We start from the raw sequence: 18,182 nt of genomic DNA, 5'->3' as shown, positions 1-18,182 counted from the left end.
CTGTAGTATCTGAGAATGTTTACATGTTAGAAATTTAAATCGTATCTACATCCACACAGTTTTAAAAGTCCCCAATTTACACTGACTGACAGAGCAAATGCAACACCAAGAAGGAGTGGTTCGAAAGGGATGAGAGTTGGGGAAAAAACAGAGACGGCACGGACGAATAATTGATGTTTATTTCAAACCGATATGCAGGTTACACAATGCGCACGGCATCGACTCAGTAGGATGTAGGACCACCGCGAGCGGCGATGCACGCAGAAACACGTCGAGGTACAGAGTCAATAAGAGTGCGGATGGTGTCCTGAGGGATGGTTCTCCATTCTCTGTCAACCATTTGCCACAATTGGTCGTCCGTACGAGGCTGGGGCAGAGTTTGCAAACGGCGTCCAATGAGATCCCTCACGTGTTCGATTGGTGAGAGATCCGGAGAGTACGCTGGCCACGGAAGCATCTATACACCTCGTAGAGCCTGTTGGGAGATGCGAGCAGTGTGTGGGCGGGCATTATCCTGCTGAAACAGAGCATTGGGCAGCCCCTGAAGGTACGGGAGTGCCACCGGCCGCAGCACATGCTGCACGTAGCGGTGGGCATTTAACGTGCCTTGAATACGCACTAGAGGTGACGTGGAATCATACGCAATAGCGCCCCAAACCATGATGCCGCGTTGTCTAGCGGTAGGGCGCTCCACAGTTACTGCCGGATTTGACCTTTCTCCACGCCGACGCCACACTCGTCTGCGGTGACTATCACTGACAGAACAGGAGCGTGACTCATCGGAGAACACGACGTTCCGCCATTCCCTCATCCAAGTCGCTCTAGCCCGGCACCATGCCAGGCGTGCACGTCTATGCTGTGGAGTCAATGGTAGTCTTCTGAGCGGACGCCGGGAGTGCAGGCCTCCTTCAACCAATCGACGGGAAATTGTTCTGGTCGATATTGGAACAGCCAGGGTGTCTTGCACATGCTGAAGAATGGCGGTTGACGTGGTGTGCGGGGCTGCCACCGCTTGGCGGCGGATGCGCCGATCCTCGCGTGCTGACGTCACTCGGGCTGCGCCTGGACCCCTCGCACGTGCCACATGTCTCTGCGCCAACCATCTTCGCCACAGGCGCTGCACCGTGGACACGCTGCGATTTGACGAAGCGACCAACCTGCCCTTCTCAGCCCGATCACCATACCCCTCGTAAAGTCGTCTGTCTGCTGGAAATGCCTCCGTTGACGGCGACCTGGCATTCTTAGCTATACACGTGTCCTGTGGCACACGACAACACGTTCTACAATGACTGTCGGCTGAGAAATCACGGTACGAAGTGGGCCATTCGCCAACGCCGTGTCCCATTTATCGTTCGCTACGTGCGCAGCACAGCGGCGCATTTCACATCATGAGCATACCTCAGTGACGTCAGTCTACCCTGCAATTGGCATAAAGTTCTGACCACTCCTTCTTGGTGTTGCATTTGCTCTGTCAGTCAGGGTATTATTCCCTTAAATGGCGATAGCACTACAGGCCTATACAAGCATAATACGTAAATTAATGACCGAGCGAGTTGGCAATGCGGTTAGAGCTACGCAGCCGTAAGTTTGCTTTCGAGAAATAGTGGGTTAAAACCCCACTGTCGGCAGCACTGAAGACGGTTTTCCGTGGTTTCCCATTTTCACACCAGGCAAATGCTGGGGTTGAACCTCATTTAAGCCCATGTGCGCTTCCTTCCCACTCCTAGTCCTTTCCTATCCCATCGTCGCCGTAAGACCCATTTGTGTCGGTGCGATGTAAAGCAAATTGTAAAAATTATTGTATTTTTTCAGTTCTCTTCAATCATATAATTTACCACTTTCCATTTTTCATTTTACAAGTTTAAATCTTAAAGCAAATCATACATTTCACGACAAGCTAAATAAAAACTCCATAATAGGCTAAAAGCATAAGCGAGTGTCATATTTCCACTTGTAATCGCATTTAGAAAATATCGATAATAATAATAATAATAATGGATTTACGTCCCACTAACTACTTATTGAGGTTTTCAGAGACGCTGAGGTGTCGGAATTTTTTCCTACGGGAGTTTTTTCATGTGCCGGTAAATTTATTTACAAGAGGATGACATATTTGAGCATTTTCCAGTATAACCGTACTGAGTTAGGCTCGAACCTGCCAACTATGGCTCAGAAAGCAAGCGTCTGAACCGGCGATGACAATATTTTGTCTAGTTTACCCCAAAATCTCGTCAAGGTTTTTAGGCCTAAAAACTCTCTCATCCGCTTCGTACGAGAGAGGACATTTTCAGTCATTGGGCAGAATTATAGCAAATTCCTGGCCATTTACACAAAAGATAGCAAAATATACGTGCCCTCCTTCTAAACGTATTTTGTTAGAAGACTTAATATGAACAGCAAATTGATTTTGTGTTACTTAACTGCACCTGAACACCGTCCTCTTTTATCACTCATTTCTCCTGTATTTTTGCTTTTAGGGCTCTCGTTTTTACTGGAGAGAAGCATCGCAAGTATACTGTAGTATCTGAGAATGTTTACATGTTAGAAATTTAAATCGTATCTACATCCACACAGTTTTAAAAGTCCCCAATTTACATTGATGAGTACGGCGGGGTGAGCCTTTTGCCAAACAGCTGCTCCGCTCGCTATAGTGATTCTCTCGTAGACGGTGGCGCTAATGCTACCTCTAGTCTGTTATTTAGTAACTCTATGGGTGGGAAGCGGAGTAGGCTATATGATACACTACAGTGCATTAAGCAATCATGTTTCACCATATAGTTTCAATTAGGCCGCCTCGTCCTACAGAAAGAGAGCAACGCCATTCCATATATTATTAATTCTTAGCGATTATCGGGTTACCATTTTCTTTATTAATCCTTTCCCATTCAAACTCTTGAAGGTAGTAGAAGAGAAAACAGCGAGGTGAATAGGCACTGTATTGCTGGTTCCTGTTTTAGAAATAAGTGTAATTGAATTTGATGTATGTTGAAGGGCACCTCTCTTCGAAGTTATGATTTAATGCGGAGCCTGAATATGTTACAATAAGACATAGGACTTAAACAAAAAAGGCTACCATTTCACGACCTTCAAGATGTTGTACTATTCTCCAATACCGAGTCTTTTGTAAAAATCATGACAGACACAGTGTCAGAAATGCTAATATGTTATTGTAACGGAGAATTCATGTTAAATCCTATTTGTTGTACTAATGGCCTGTTGGAACAACAGCCACAATTTTTTGAGAATATTTATTTATATTTCAAAGGTGTGAAAAGCGAGGAACACTTAACCATTTGTATCGTTCGGGTCGATTAAATCCTGAACCTTCAATTATTTACTTGGACACGCTCTAATATCTGCAATATTCTCGCAAGAAGCAGCTGTTGTCAATAGATCCTCTGCCTGCTCAAGGCTAGGTCATGCCCGTTAGCTCCACCAAGCTGTATGTTCGTGATGAGGTAGGCCAGGAGTATGTTTAAAAGTATATGCTCTTGAGAAACAGTTAATGTCACGACCCCAGGCTTTAAATAGACAGATAGTGAACCTCCATATAAAGCTCAATGCTGCACGTCGAAACCCATGAACCGGTCGATAGTTCATCTCCTTCCGAGTCCATACTATCTGATGTTAATGCCATCTTAACAGAGGCTCCCATGCTCTTTAGGGATATCGAGAAATACCAACGTGAAGATCCGACGCTGGCTCCGATAATGGAAACCCTTTCTTCTGGGGAACATGTCGTCCCTTATGTTCTGAGGAATGGTGTTCTATGTTGCCCTTCGAGGCATGATAAGATGATGAAAGTTGTCGTTCCAGCTGTTCTTGTACCTATGATCTTCAAGTATTATCATGAGACCCCATTAGGAGGGCATCTTGGTATCTTTAAAACTCGTGAGAAGATTCGTGAAATGTTCATCTGGAAAGGTATGGACGGTGAAATCCGTGAACTAGTGAAGGCTTGCAAACCCTGTTTGCTTAGTAAACCAACCATGTCCACCAAGGTAGGCCTTTTGTCTTCTCATCAAGCGCCGCGCCCCATGGAACGCCTGTATATTGATTATGTAGGACCCTTCCCCCAGTCTAAGGGAAATGCTAACAAGTTTATCTTTGTATGCGTAGATGGCTTTACTAGATTTTCCTGGTTATTTCCGACTAAGCTGGCTACCGCTCAGTCCACCATTACTTGCCTAAATTCTATTTTTGCTTCTTTTGGTCCGTGCCAATATATTGTATCTGATAATGCTAAGGCTTTTACATCTAATTTATTTCGTAAATTCTGCTTTGACCTGTCCATCTCTCACGTGACAACTTCTGCTTATTACCCTCAACCATCTCTGGCTGAACGGGTTAACCGTAATCTCAGGTGAGCGCTTATTGCCTATCATCATGAAGATCATTCCAGGTGGGATACGTCCCTGCATTGGTTAGCTTTTGCTTTGAATTCGGCGGTTCATGAATCACATAAATTTACTCCAGCCTCTTTGATGTTCAAGTTTGTTCCCAACACGCCGCTCTCTAACCTCTGGTCTCTGAGTGACATTCTACCCGAGACAATAGATCCGGACAACATTAAAGATCTTTGGAAGAAGGCTAAAGCCAATCTTAAAGTCTCTCATGAAAAGGTTAGGGAAAGATATGATCGTGGACGGAGACCCACCCCTTTGAAGGTAGGTGACCAAGTAATGGTCAAGAATTTTGTTCCCGCGGGCAAGCTTGCCCCCAGATTTCGTGGGCCTTGTATCATTCTCGATTTTCTTACGCCGGTTACGTTGTTATTAAGTAATCCAGCCACCGAGAGGATATTTAGGGTTCACCTCTCACAGGTGAAACCAGTGTAAATTTTGTGTCAACTTGCTTCATATAATTTGAAAGGAATATGAAGGTTATATTTTTTTTTTTTTGAGTTTCACTTTTAAGGCTTTCTGCCTCTTCTATAATATTTAGTTTCATATGTAAGTATTTTTGTAAACCCTCCCCGCACCGTTAAACTGCCATTCTGTCCTTACCACGGCCATTACCACGCTCCCGTCTCCTGCTATACACACTGTGGCTTGCTTGTATTAAATGCCATGGATATCTGCACGCCGCTGGCCCCTCAACCTCTCCACCAAGCCTGTGCCCTCAAAAAAATGATGATGGTCCAACAATTCTGCCGCCTAGTTTTAATGTTTCAGTGCCCCCGCAGCCGCGCGGCGCCGTGCCGCGACTGGGCTAGAGGAAGGGCCCCCTCGACCCCAGCGAGGACGACATGTGCACGGCGAGCCGGAGCTCTCCTTCCGGCCAAGGCTGATGTGCGGCGCACGACCTGCTACTTGCCCGCAGCCTATATATGTTTACCGCGGGCGCGGCGTGCTTCAACACCACTGCTCCCCTCATAGTGCGGGCGAGCGGTATCTCAGGGTACTTGAGGGGTCCGAGCGGCCTCCTTTGGACGCAAGCTGCAACGGCCGGTCTGGCCATCCAACTTAATCAACATCAACTACATGGACAGTTACTATAAGCAATGACTACACTTGGGAATTCAACAACAAAATCTGGTGGACTTAGAAAATTTTTCCTCGACTTTAAAACTAAAGTTTTCCTTCTCAATTCAACCTTCTACAAACATTAAAACAGTACTTCCGCTGTTACTACAAAAATTTTTGAAACTGAATCAAACCAAATTAAGAAAATCTTATAAATGCTTCTGCAATCAATCTTCATATCCACATCATAACTTGGACCTTGTCTCAAACAGATTTCATGTGTCACCCCTGGAGGAACTTTTTGGGGGGGGGGGGGGAGGTCTGTACCGGGCGGTACACCTCCACGCCGCTAATTTAAAATGTGCGCCAGTTGAAACTCCTCTGCTGGAGGAAGTCTGAACTTTATTGACGGTATTAATTTTCAAGTTTCTCAGAAGATGTCACTACCTGGAAATTTTAGAGTTTTTGAACTGTGTCATTTTCGACGTATTTTTGTTTTGCTTGTAGTAAGAAGTGTGAACTTTCTCTTCTAGAGGACACTACTGAAGATCAACAATAGTGCAACCTAGTGCGGAGTGAAAGAACTATTTTTTGGAGAAGTTTTTATTTCAAAAGTTTGTTTCTTGTTAAATTTCTTTCTGTTATTGTTTAAGTTGGCTGTTTACCCCTCTTTTTCCCCTTGTTTTGTATTTAGCCAATCCCGAATTTCTTTTAGTAATTTCTGACCAATCGGATCTATCTTCCCCCAACTTGAATATGTTGCTGTATCCTACCCAATAAAGAGTTTGTGGGAGGGTGTTTTCATTCCCCTAACGCCTCGAACCTTCCGCGAGAGAATATAAACTGCTGATTTTAGGGTCTCCGGGCCACTTCTGTTCCATCTTTCAGTGTGTAAAGTACATAGCAGGGGGCGGGAAGCGCCTCTTTCGTCGGCAGCGGTCAACAACAAGGTAATGGCCAATTAATAACTTCTTTCTTTGCTAGCTCAGCAGTTTAACTCTCGGGGCTGGTCCGAAGTTTTTCCATTATGTAACCTTCCTTAAAAATGTAAAGAAACTTGTGTCTATTCTATTTTTTAAACTACATATTGGGATAGAGAGTGCTTAACCCTCTCGAGCTCCCACTCATATTGTTTTGAGGTGAACTTATATTTTTCTCAACCTATTCTTCTTCGACTTAATGTATATTGTTTCCTTCTTAAGTCACCTCCGTAGTATGGGATTAGCCCTTGCATCAGTGGCCTAGAGCCAAATTAGGTTTTGAAACAAATACATTAGGAGTGCAGATCGCCTCCTCTCAAATTGTTTCTTTAGAGGTCATTGTAATTACCCTTTTTCATTTAATTGACCTCAGTAGGTTGGGTATGTTACCCCTGTGTCTATGTCCTGAGAGGACAACTTGAAGGTGGAGTTTGGTGTGGCCTTTGAGAGGCTTAAAGTTGAGAGCGAGTGGCTCTTTTTCGAAAATTGAGTGTTGTATGCCTCGTGGAGGCTTTTCAGTGTAATTTGGAGCAAATGCTCCTGAACGTGAATGGGGTTTTCTGCCCCTCTGGTAAAACTTATTTTGAAGTAAGGTTGGGCTGATTGCCCACGAATTGTGAAGTAAGGGCGCTGAGCCCAAATCCAGTAAATATTGTACCTACATTTTGTTGATTTGCTACTCTGTACCTGCAATGCTTGTTATTTCTTCATTTTAAAAAGAAAATATAACCTTGTTAAATTTTACATTAACTTTGATTCCGTAGTTTGAGACCAGTTCACGCCCGCACCTTCTTTCACCTCTACCTACCACTAAAACACGGTAACAAGTGGTAGCAGAGCATGGTTGAATGGGTCTCAATTTAGCCCCTTTTGACGGCTAAACATTGTTTTGTTCCGAACTCTAACAATTTTCTCAGTTGCTGGAATTTTTTGATTTTTTTCAAAATTGTTCTGTCATCATGCCCGGCCCTCGCGATGTTCTCCATCTTAACTATTTGCGCAAGGAGGAGTTAATCTACGAATTAACTATTAGAAATGTGCAATCTGGAGGCACGGTTGCAGTAGACACAAATAAGCTTAGAGAGTCCCTTGATTTGCCCATTTCCATCCCCACCTTGGGAGAGAAAGAAGTTGACGACTCTCTTTCCACGATCGTCGAGAATATTACTGGGCTAGCTTCTGTAGTTAGTTTTTTTGATGAAAATGATCCTTCTCCTAATCAAATTAAGCGTGTGCAAGCCAGGCTATATCACTTTTCAAATAGAGTTAACGATCTGTTGTCTCTGAAGTTGAATGACGTTCAGAGGAAGGAAGCTAGTACGCTGCTTGAAAATATTTCTGAATTGTCTAGCAAGGTCACTCAATTGTTAACGGGGGAGGTTCCTCCCAAAAGCGATCTACCCACCACAGTGAATGTAGGTAGTGAGGAAGAGCCTCCTAAGGGAGAAGCAAATAGGAAAACCATTGCTGCTCAAACAACCTCTGCCCCATTGGACGAGTCTGAACGCCGTAACTCATTAAATAATGTACGTTCTGAATTAACTTCCTTGCCATTGAAACCTTTACCTACTATGTCACCCGGGTTTAGCAGCTTGCCTCATCCATTGGCAATGTTGCTCAGAGGTATCTCTAAGTTTTCCGTTAATACCACCAGTGACGTAATTTCATTTTTAAGATTTCTAGTCGAATTTCAGGATCATGCCCTTGTGTTTTCTCTTTCTCCATGTCAAATTTTGCAAATTATCTATCCTTATGCAATTGGTATTCTCTCTGACAAAATAGTAAGAGCCATAGCTGAACAGTAATCTATTGAAGATTTTCATGCACACTTGCTTGCAAATTTTATTCCCGCCCGCGCGAGGTCATCTCTGATTCAGAAGTACTATTACCGTGTACAACGCTTGGATGAAAACTTGGCTGATTTCATACAGGACATTAAGTTTTATACTAGGGTGTTTGCTCTTCAATTCCCTGAGGATCAGATTGTACAAGCCATTGTGGAAGGTATCTCACCATCCTATAGGTCATATTTGTGTTTCGCGGCGTGCCCGCAAACTTTCTCTGAACTTGAAGCATTGGCCGTCTCAGCGGAAGGAGTTAGATACGCCGATTCTTTGCGTGTCGCGAAAGAACCCCCTCCTTCTTTTAGTAATCCTCGGCCTCCACCTCGCCGACCAGTCAATTCCCGTAAATGTTATGCTTGCGGGTCGCCTGACCATCTTCGCAATAAGTGTCCACTGATCAAGTCGAGTGGGACAAGGAATGGGGCTGGTTCATCACAAGGCTGTTTTAAATGTGGGGCTTTCTCACATATCGCCAATATTGCCCAAACTCAAATAGCACCCCCTCCTGCTCAACTTCTGGTGCAAATTCCACCAATGCCAATAATAAAATGTGACTAGCGGCTTCGGCTGAGTCGACTAATTCTGCTTCCCAAGGCTCAGCCCCTGACAAAAAGGTCGTGAATTCAGGGAACGATCAGTCTTCAAATTCATCTTTTGAATGCCCTAAAGAATCTCTTAGGATTGCGGCGGATACCCCCGCACCTGTTCCTTTTCTTAAGATTGAGTTAAATAACGAGCCTACAACCGCTCTATTAGATTCAGGCAGTGTTTGTTCAATTATTTCGGACCAATGGTATTCAAAATTTAAGTCTGTTTGTAAATTACCTGACTATGATTCATCTCCTGTTCAATATGTTTCGGCTAATTCATCCCCATTAGAAATTCTAGGTTCGGTAAATGCCAAAATTCGTATTTTTAAATTTACATGGAAAATCAAACTGTTTGTGGCTAAGCACTTGTCTTGCCCCATCATACTTGGAGCGGACTTCATTTCTCACACTGGTCTTGTGCTCGATCTCCAGAGTAAGTCGTGCACATTCAAATTTGCGCCCAATTGTAAAATTCCCTTGTTAAAGTGTAATTCTGTATCATGTTCATCTATTTCGCCTACCCAGGATGAGATGTTGTTAGACCTTAGACATCTACCTGAGGAGCAGGCTGATAGTATTCGTAAATTATGTCAGTCATTTCCAGAAGTGTTCTCTGATACTCTTGGTGTTACTGACCTTATTGAATACAAAATTGAGGTCACGGATTCGATTCCTGTCCGTTTTCCACCATATAGGCTATCTCCACCTAAAATGAAGGCTCTGAAAGAAATCATCGATCAAATGTTGAAGGATGGTATTATTAGGCCCTCTAAGTCGGCGTATTCTTCGCCTATTTTTCTAGTCCCGAAACCCCAAGGAGGCTTCAGGCCTGTCACTGATTATAGGGCTCTCAATCGGAAGGTGGTGTTACAATCTGTGCCCCTTCCTGACATTCATTCTTGTTTTTCATGGTTTCGTAAGGCCAAGTTCTTTACTATCTTGGACTTGAATCAGGCCTATAATCAAATTCCCCTTGCCGAAGAGTCTAAACACTTTACAGCGTTTGCCACGGACTGTAACTTATACGAATACAACCGCGTGCCTTTCGGGCTCCCCACGGGAGCAGCTGTACTCACTAGGCTGCTAGATAGGATCTTCTCCGACATCAAATTTGAGTACTTATATCACTACTTGGATGATGTCGTCGTATTTTCAGAGACTTTTGAAGAACATCTAGATCATCTGCGAGAAGTCCTCGATCGCCTTCGTAAGGATGGGTTAACTGTCAAGTTGTCCAAGGTTGCCTTTGCTAAGCCCTCTATGTCATTCCTAGGGCATATTGTGTCACCTGATGGTGTAGCATTCGATCATTCTAGAACACAGGCCATCCGTGATTTTAAACCTCCCAAGGACATTAAAGGTATCGCCAGGTTCATTGGTATGGTGAATTTCTTCAGGAAGTTTATTCCTAACTTCGCTAATAGAGCGGCGCCCTTAAACCTTCTTCGTAGGAAAGGCATCAAATTCGAGTGGGGACCTTCTCAACAAGCCGCTTTTGAAGATCTTAAATTAGCTCTCTGTAATGCCCCTGTACTTGCTATGCCCGATTTCTCGAAGAAATTCATCGTACAAACCGACGCGTCGTCGTCAGCAGTAGCTGCAGTCCTTCTTCAAGAGACTGAACTAGGGAGGCGACCCATCGCCTATGCATCTAGGACCTTGTCGGCTCAAGAAGCCAAGTATTCCATCTATGAGCTCGAAGGTTTGGCAGTCTTATTTGCCTTAGAAAAGTTCCGTCTCTATCTGGAACATGTCAAATTCGACTTGGAGACAGATAATCAAGCCTTAAGCTGGGTCTTAGGTAGGCCGCGTCGTACTGGTCGTATAGCCCGTTTGGCCAGCCGTATTTCTGCCTTCCAATTCGATGTCAGGCATATCCGAGGCACCGAAAATGTTGTTGCTGATGGACTCAGCCGTATGTTTTCCAACGACGTCGAAACCCATGAACCGGTCGATAGTTCATCTCCTTCCGAGTCCATACTATCTGATGTTAATGCCATCTTAACAGAGGCTCCCATGCTCTTTAGGGATATCGAGAAATACCAACGTGAAGATCCGACGCTGGCTCCGATAATGGAAACCCTTTCTTCTGGGGAACATGTCGTCCCTTATGTTCTGAGGAATGGTGTTCTATGTTGCCCTTCGAGGCATGATAAGATGATGAAAGTTGTCGTTCCAGCTGTTCTTGTACCTATGATCTTCAAGTATTATCATGAGACCCCATTAGGAGGGCATCTTGGTATCTTTAAAACTCGTGAGAAGATTCGTGAAATGTTCATCTGGAAAGGTATGGACGGTGAAATCCGTGAACTAGTGAAGGCTTGCAAACCCTGTTTGCTTAGTAAACCAACCATGTCCACCAAGGTAGGCCTTTTGTCTTCTCATCAAGCGCCGCGCCCCATGGAACGCCTGTATATTGATTATGTAGGACCCTTCCCCCAGTCTAAGGGAAATGCTAACAAGTTTATCTTTGTATGCGTAGATGGCTTTACTAGATTTTCCTGGTTATTTCCGACTAAGCTGGCTACCGCTCAGTCCACCATTACTTGCCTAAATTCTATTTTTGCTTCTTTTGGTCCGTGCTAATATATTGTATCTGATAATGCTAAGGCTTTTACATCTAATTTATTTCGTAAATTCTGCTTTGACCTGTCCATCTCTCACGTGACAACTTCTGCTTATTACCCTCAACCATCTCTGGCTGAACGGGTTAACCGTAATCTCAGGTCCGCGCTTATTGCCTATCATCATGAAGATCATTCCAGGTGGGATACGTCCCTGCATTGGTTAGCTTTTGCTTTGAATTCGGCGGTTCATGAATCACATAAATTTACTCCAGCCTCTTTGATGTTCAAGTTTGTTCCCAACACGCCGCTCTCTAACCTCTGGTCTCTGAGTGACATTCTACCCGAGACAATAGATCCGGACAACATTAAAGATCTTTGGAAGAAGGCTAAAGCCAATCTTAAAGTCTCTCATGAAAAGGTTAGGGAAAGATATGATCGTGGACGGAGACCCACCCTTTTGAAGGTAGGTGACCAAGTAATGGTCAAGAATTTTGTCCCCGCGGGCAAGCTTGCCCCCAGATTTCATGGGCCTTGTATCATTCTCGATTTTCTTACGCCGGTTACGTTGTTATTAAGTAATCCAGCCACCGAGAGGATATTTAGGGTTCACCTCTCACAGGTGAAACCAGTGTAAATTTTGTGTCAACTTGCTTCATATAATTTGAAAGGAATATGAAGGTTATATTTTTTTTTTGAGTTTCACTTTTAAGGCTTTCTGCCCCTTCTATAATATTTAGTTTCATATGTAAGTATTTTTGTAAACCCTCCCCACACCGTTAAACTGCCATTCTGTCCTTACCACGGCCATTACCACGCTCCCGTCTCCTGCTATACACACTGTGGCTTGCTTGTATTAAATGCCATGGATATCTGCACGCCGCTGGCCCCTCAACCTCTCCACCAAGCCTGTGCCCTCAAAAAAATGATGATGGTCCAACAATTCTGCCGCCTAGTTTTAATGTTTCAGTGCCCCCGCAGCCGCGCGGCGCCGTGCCGCGACTGGGCTAGAGGAAGGGCCCCCTCGACCCCAGCGAGGACGACATGTGCACGGCGAGCCGGAGCTCTCCTCCCGGCCAAGGCTGATGTGCGGCGCACGACCTGCTACTTGCCCGCAGCCTATATGTGTTTACCGCGGGCGCGGCGTGCTTCAACACCACTGCTCCCCTCATAGTGCGGGCGAGCGGTATCTCAGGGTACTTGAGGGGTCCGAGCGGCCTCCTTTGGACGCAAGCTGCAACGGCCGGTCTGGCCATCCAACTTAATCAACATCAACTACATGGACAGTTACTATAAGCAATGACTACACTTGGGAATTCAACAACAAAATCTGGTGGACTTAGAAAATTTTTCCTCGACTTTAAAACTAAAGTTTTCCTTCTCAATTCAACCTTCTACAAACATTAAAACAGTACTTCCGCTGTTACTACAAAATTTTTTGAAACTGAATCAAACCAAATTAAGAAAATCTTATAAATGCTTCTGCAATCAATCTTCATATCCACATCATAACTTGGACCTTGTCTCAAACAGATTTCATGTGTCACCCCTGGAGGAACTTTTGGGGGGGGGGGGGAGGTCTGTACCGGGCGGTACACCTCCACGCCGCTAATTTAAAATGTGCGCCAGTTGAAACTCCTCTGCTGGAGGAAGTCTGAACTTTATTGACGGTATTAATTTTCAAGTTTCTCAGAAGATGTCACTACCTGGAAATTTTAGAGTTTTTGAACTGTGTCATTTTCGACGTATTTTTGTTTTGCTTGTAGTAAGAAGTGTGAACTTTCTCTTCTAGAGGACACTACTGAAGATCAACAATAGTGCACCCTAGTGCGGAGTGAAAGAACTATTTTTTGGAGAAGTTTTTATTTCAAAAGTTTGTTTCTTGTTAAATTTCTTTCTGTTATTGTTTAATTTGGCTGTATACCCCTCTTTTTCCCCTTGTTTTGTATTTAGCCAATCCCGAATTTCTTTTAGTAATTTCTGACCAATCGGATCTATCTTCCCCCAACTTGAATATGTTGCTGTATCCTACCCAATAAAGAGTTTGTGGGAGGGTGTTTTCATTCCCCTAACGCCTCGAACCTTCCGCGAGAGAATATAAACTGCTGATTTTAGGGTCTCCGGGCCACTTCTGTTCCATCTTTCAGTGTGTAAAGTACATAGCAGGGGGCGGGAAGCGCCTCTTTCGTCGGCAGCGGTCAACAACAAGGTAATGGCCAATTAATAACTTCTTTCTTTGCTAGCTCAGCAGTTTAACTCTCGGGGCGGGTCCTAAGTTTTTCCATTATGTAACCTTCCTTAAAAATGTAAAGAAACTTGTATCTATTCTATTTTTTAAACTACATATTGGGATAGAGAGTGCTTAACCCTCTCGAGCTCCCACTCATATTGTTTTGAGGTGAACTTATATTTTTCTCAACCTATTCTTCTTCGACTTAATGTATATTGTTTCCTTCTTAAGTCACCTCCGTAGTATGGGATTAGCCCTTGCATCAGTGGCCTAGAGCCAAATTAGGTTTTGAAACAAATACATTAGGAGTGCAGATCGCCTCCTCTCAAATTGTTTCTTTAGAGGTCATTGTAATTACCCTTTTTCATTTAATTGACCTCAGTAGGTTGGGTATGTTACCCCTGTGTCTATGTCCTGAGAGGACAACTTGAAGGTGGAGTTTGGTGTGGCCTTTGAGAGGCTTAAAGTTGAGAGCGAGTGGCTCTTTTTCGAAAATTGAGTGTTGTATGCCTCGTGGAGGCTTTTCAGTGTAATTTGGAGCAAATGCTCCTGAACGTGAATGGGGTTTTCTGCCCCTCTGGTAAAACTTATTTTGAAGTAAGGTTGGGCTGATTGCCCACGAATTGTGAAGTAAGGGCGCTGAGCCCAAATCCAGTAAATATTGTACCTACATTTTGTTGATTTGCTACTCTGTACCTGCAATGCTTGTTATTTCTTCATTTTAAAAAGAAAATATAACCTTGTTAAATTTTACATTAACTTTGATTCCATAGTTTGAGACCCGTTCACGCCCGCACCTTCTTTCACCTCTACCTACCACTAAAACACGGTAACAATAATAATAATAGTCGTAGGACTTGAAATTAAAATATAGAATTTTCAAATTAATAATAATAATCTATATATATAAAATAAGAGTTTTGTCTGTACATTGTTCAGAATTTGAAAAAAATGGTATTTCTCTATCGTTTATATCCACAGTAACAAGGAAATGCAGTTTTTTTTCCTTAATTTCTATCTCTGTCTGTCTGTCTATCTATCTGTATGTATGTACATGCATCGCTTGAAAACGGCTGAAGAGAATTTAATGAAAATCGGTATGTAAAGTCGGAGGATGAGTCACTACAATCTAGGCTGTAAATCATTTTATTCACGCTGAGTGAAATGGTAGTTTAGGGGAAGGCCTAAAATTCAATTCTCAAATATTTATATTTTAAGTGGTCCTGTCGATAAATACTATATAACTAAAGTTACGTAGAATTAAATTTCCGATCATTTATGTCTTGTACAATTTTACCGTACCGGCTATGATAACACTGATATTCATGAATTTCGATTTTTGTTGCTAAGTCCACATCAGCACCGAGCCACCAGAAAATAGGTGAACAGAATTTAATATAAAACGGTATATAAAGTCGGGGAAGAAAAAACTGTAGTCTAAGCTTTAAACAATTTTACTGAACCTGGGTGAAATGGTAGTTTAGGGGTAGGCGCCTAAAATTTAATTTTTAAATACCTTCGTTATTGTTCCTGTAGAAAAGTACTACATAACAAAAGTTATAGAGGATACAATTTCCATCATTTATGTTTTATTCAGTTTTACCGTACCGACTGTGATAAGAGTAGTATTTCAGAGTCGGAAGAAAACTAAGTGCGAAGGCCTACAATGTCGAAAGCGCATAACATTGATCAACAATAACATTACATTGACCATTGTTTGTTGTGATGTTCTTTGCCTCTTATCGTGCCCTCAACTCCGATAGATGGGATTACTGTAGCGTACCGAGTATAACAGCCTGACTCAATATTGGCGGGAAGGAGCTGGAGAGTTGGAAAACGGGTGGGAAGCGGAGTAGGCTATATGATACACTACAGTGCATTAAGCAATCATGTTTCACCATATAGTTTCAATTAGGCCGCCTCGTCCTACAGAAAGAGAGCAACGCCATTCCATATATTATTAATTCTTAGCGATTATCGGGTTACCATTTTCTTTATTAATCCTTTCCCATTCAAACTCTTGAAGGTAGTAGAAGAGAAAACAGCGAGGTGAATAGGCACTGTATTGCTGGTTCCTGTTTTAGAAATAAGTGTAATTGAATTTGATGTATGTTGAAGGGCACCTCTCTTCGAAGTTATGATTTAATGCGGAGCCTGAATATGTTACAATAAGACATAGGACTTAAACAAAAAAGGCTACCATTTCACGACCTTCAAGATGTTGTACTATTCTCCAATACCGAGTCTTTTGTAAAAATCATGACAGACACAGTGTCAGAAATGCCAATATGTTATTGTAACGGAGAATTCATGTTAAATCCTATTTGTTGTACTAATGGCCTGTTGGAACAACAGCCACAATTTTTTGAGAATATTTATTTATATTTCAAAGGTGTGAAAAGCGAGGAACACTTAACCATTTGTATCGTTCGGGTCGATTAAATCCTGAACCTTCAATTATTTACTTGGACACGCTCTAATATCTGCAATATTCTCGCAAGAAGCAGCTGTTGTCAATAGATCCTCTGCCTGCTCAAGGCTAGGTCAGGCCCGTTAGCTCCACCAAGCTGTATGTTCGTGATGAGGTAGGCCAGGAGTATGTTTAAAAGTATATGCTCTTGAGAAACAGTTAATGTCACGACCCCAGGCTTTAAATAGACAGATAGTGAACCTCCATATAAAGCTCAATGCTGCACATATGATAAACACTGATATATAAAACTATTATTATTATTATTATTATTATTATTATTATTATTATTATTATTATGATTATTATTATTATTATTATTATTATTATTTTACCGGGAGGTACAACTCAACGCCGCGCATTAGCGCCTAAATGAACTCCTCTATTGGTCAAACAGGGAAACTGAAACTACACGAACTTGGAAATTTAATCAGAATGTGTCACCATTGACAAATTAAGGAATTGTTTCGTTGTGCAGTTTCCTAAACTGACTGAATTTCTCCTCATTTTGTTTTGCTATACGTCAAGAAGTTTGGACATTTTTCTACAGATGACACTACTAAAAACTATGATCATGCACTCTGGTTCAAGGTGGAAGAAAGAAGTTTTGTATTTCTGGTTTTTGTAACTGATCTATGTTCATTTATTTTTGGGTTGGCAACAGTTCGTTTTTCTTTCCGCCAGTTTTTGAATCTGGCCAATGAAAAACTTCTGTAATTAATTTTCAACCTATCACAGGCTTCTTGTTCGATTTTGAGTGTTACATTTGAACTTAACGAATGAAATTTAACAAGGTGTGTCCTGATTAGTCTTGAATGGTCTCGAACCTTCCCTGAGGGTTTATAAACTGCGGCTTTTCACGTTTTCTTGCCAATTGATCGTCGTCTATCTGAGTGTGTGTGTTTAAGCAGGAGGCCGTCGGAAGCCAGAACATCTACAAGATAATGGCCACATAATTCCATCTTTCTTGCTGTAGCCCCCAAATTATTCCGAGGGGAAGGTTCGAATCTTTACTATGTAACCTTTTCTAAAATGTAACTTTTCTTTCGGTTAATGTAAAAACTTCATTAAATTTTTAATAGTAAATTGGGGATAGAAAGTGAGTTACCTTCTCGAGCTACGTTGTAACTGTTTTTTCTTTCTTTCCTTAATGCATTAATGTAACCTTTATTCGTGGCACCTCAGTAGCTTGGGATTCGCCCCTGTATCTCTGGGCCAAGAGCCCATTTAGGACTTTATTCTTTATTATCTAGGAGTGCAGGTGTTCGCCTCCATTCATTTTGTGTTTGGGCCAGTTATCTAACCTGTAGCCCAGCAGGTTGGGTATTAAATACCCTTGAGAGGCCAGAGAGGGTTGGGAAAACTGAGAGCCTTTTGGAACAGTAAAGTGTGCTTTTCGGAGGCTAGATATTGTGATTTAGGGAGCAAGTGCTCTTGAACTATGGGATTTCTGCCCTTAACTAAATAATAACACTTCCATTTGTAAAAGTGTAAAACTAGGGGCTTCAAGCCCAGAATCTGTAAAATATCTAATCTTGGACTTTCCTAGTCTGGTGTCAAGATTGCTTTTGTACCTGACCTGTTGTTATTTGTTGTGTTGCTGTGTTTTTGAAAAAATATAACCTTCCGTTCAACTTTTAAATTAAGTTTGATATTGTAGATAGACCCAATCACCTCGGCACCTTCTTTAACCTCTTTCTGCTCCACGGGTAACCCCGTAACTATTATTATTATTATTATTATTATTATTATTATTATTATTATTATTATTATTATTATCATTATTATTATTATTTTAAAGAATTACTGAACTTTCCAGAACCAACACAAAGATTTTCGTCACAAGAACCTGAAAATACTAAACCAAATTCATTGCCGCCAAATAAAGAAGAAATCACAACACACATCAAAAGACTTAAAAACAACAAAGCATCAGGTGAGGATGGAATCGTAACAGAAGCCCACAAACCAGCAGGCCCAGACACCATACAAGAAATCACAAAAATCAATCCAGACATTTGGAAAACAGAAAAAACCCT

Source organism: Anabrus simplex, chromosome 8 (assembly GCF_040414725.1).
Source record: "Anabrus simplex isolate iqAnaSimp1 chromosome 8, ASM4041472v1, whole genome shotgun sequence".
NCBI classification, from domain to species: domain Eukaryota; kingdom Metazoa; phylum Arthropoda; class Insecta; order Orthoptera; family Tettigoniidae; genus Anabrus; species Anabrus simplex.
The sequence above is the reverse complement of the archived record's forward strand: the minus strand, read 5'-3'. Positions refer to the sequence as shown.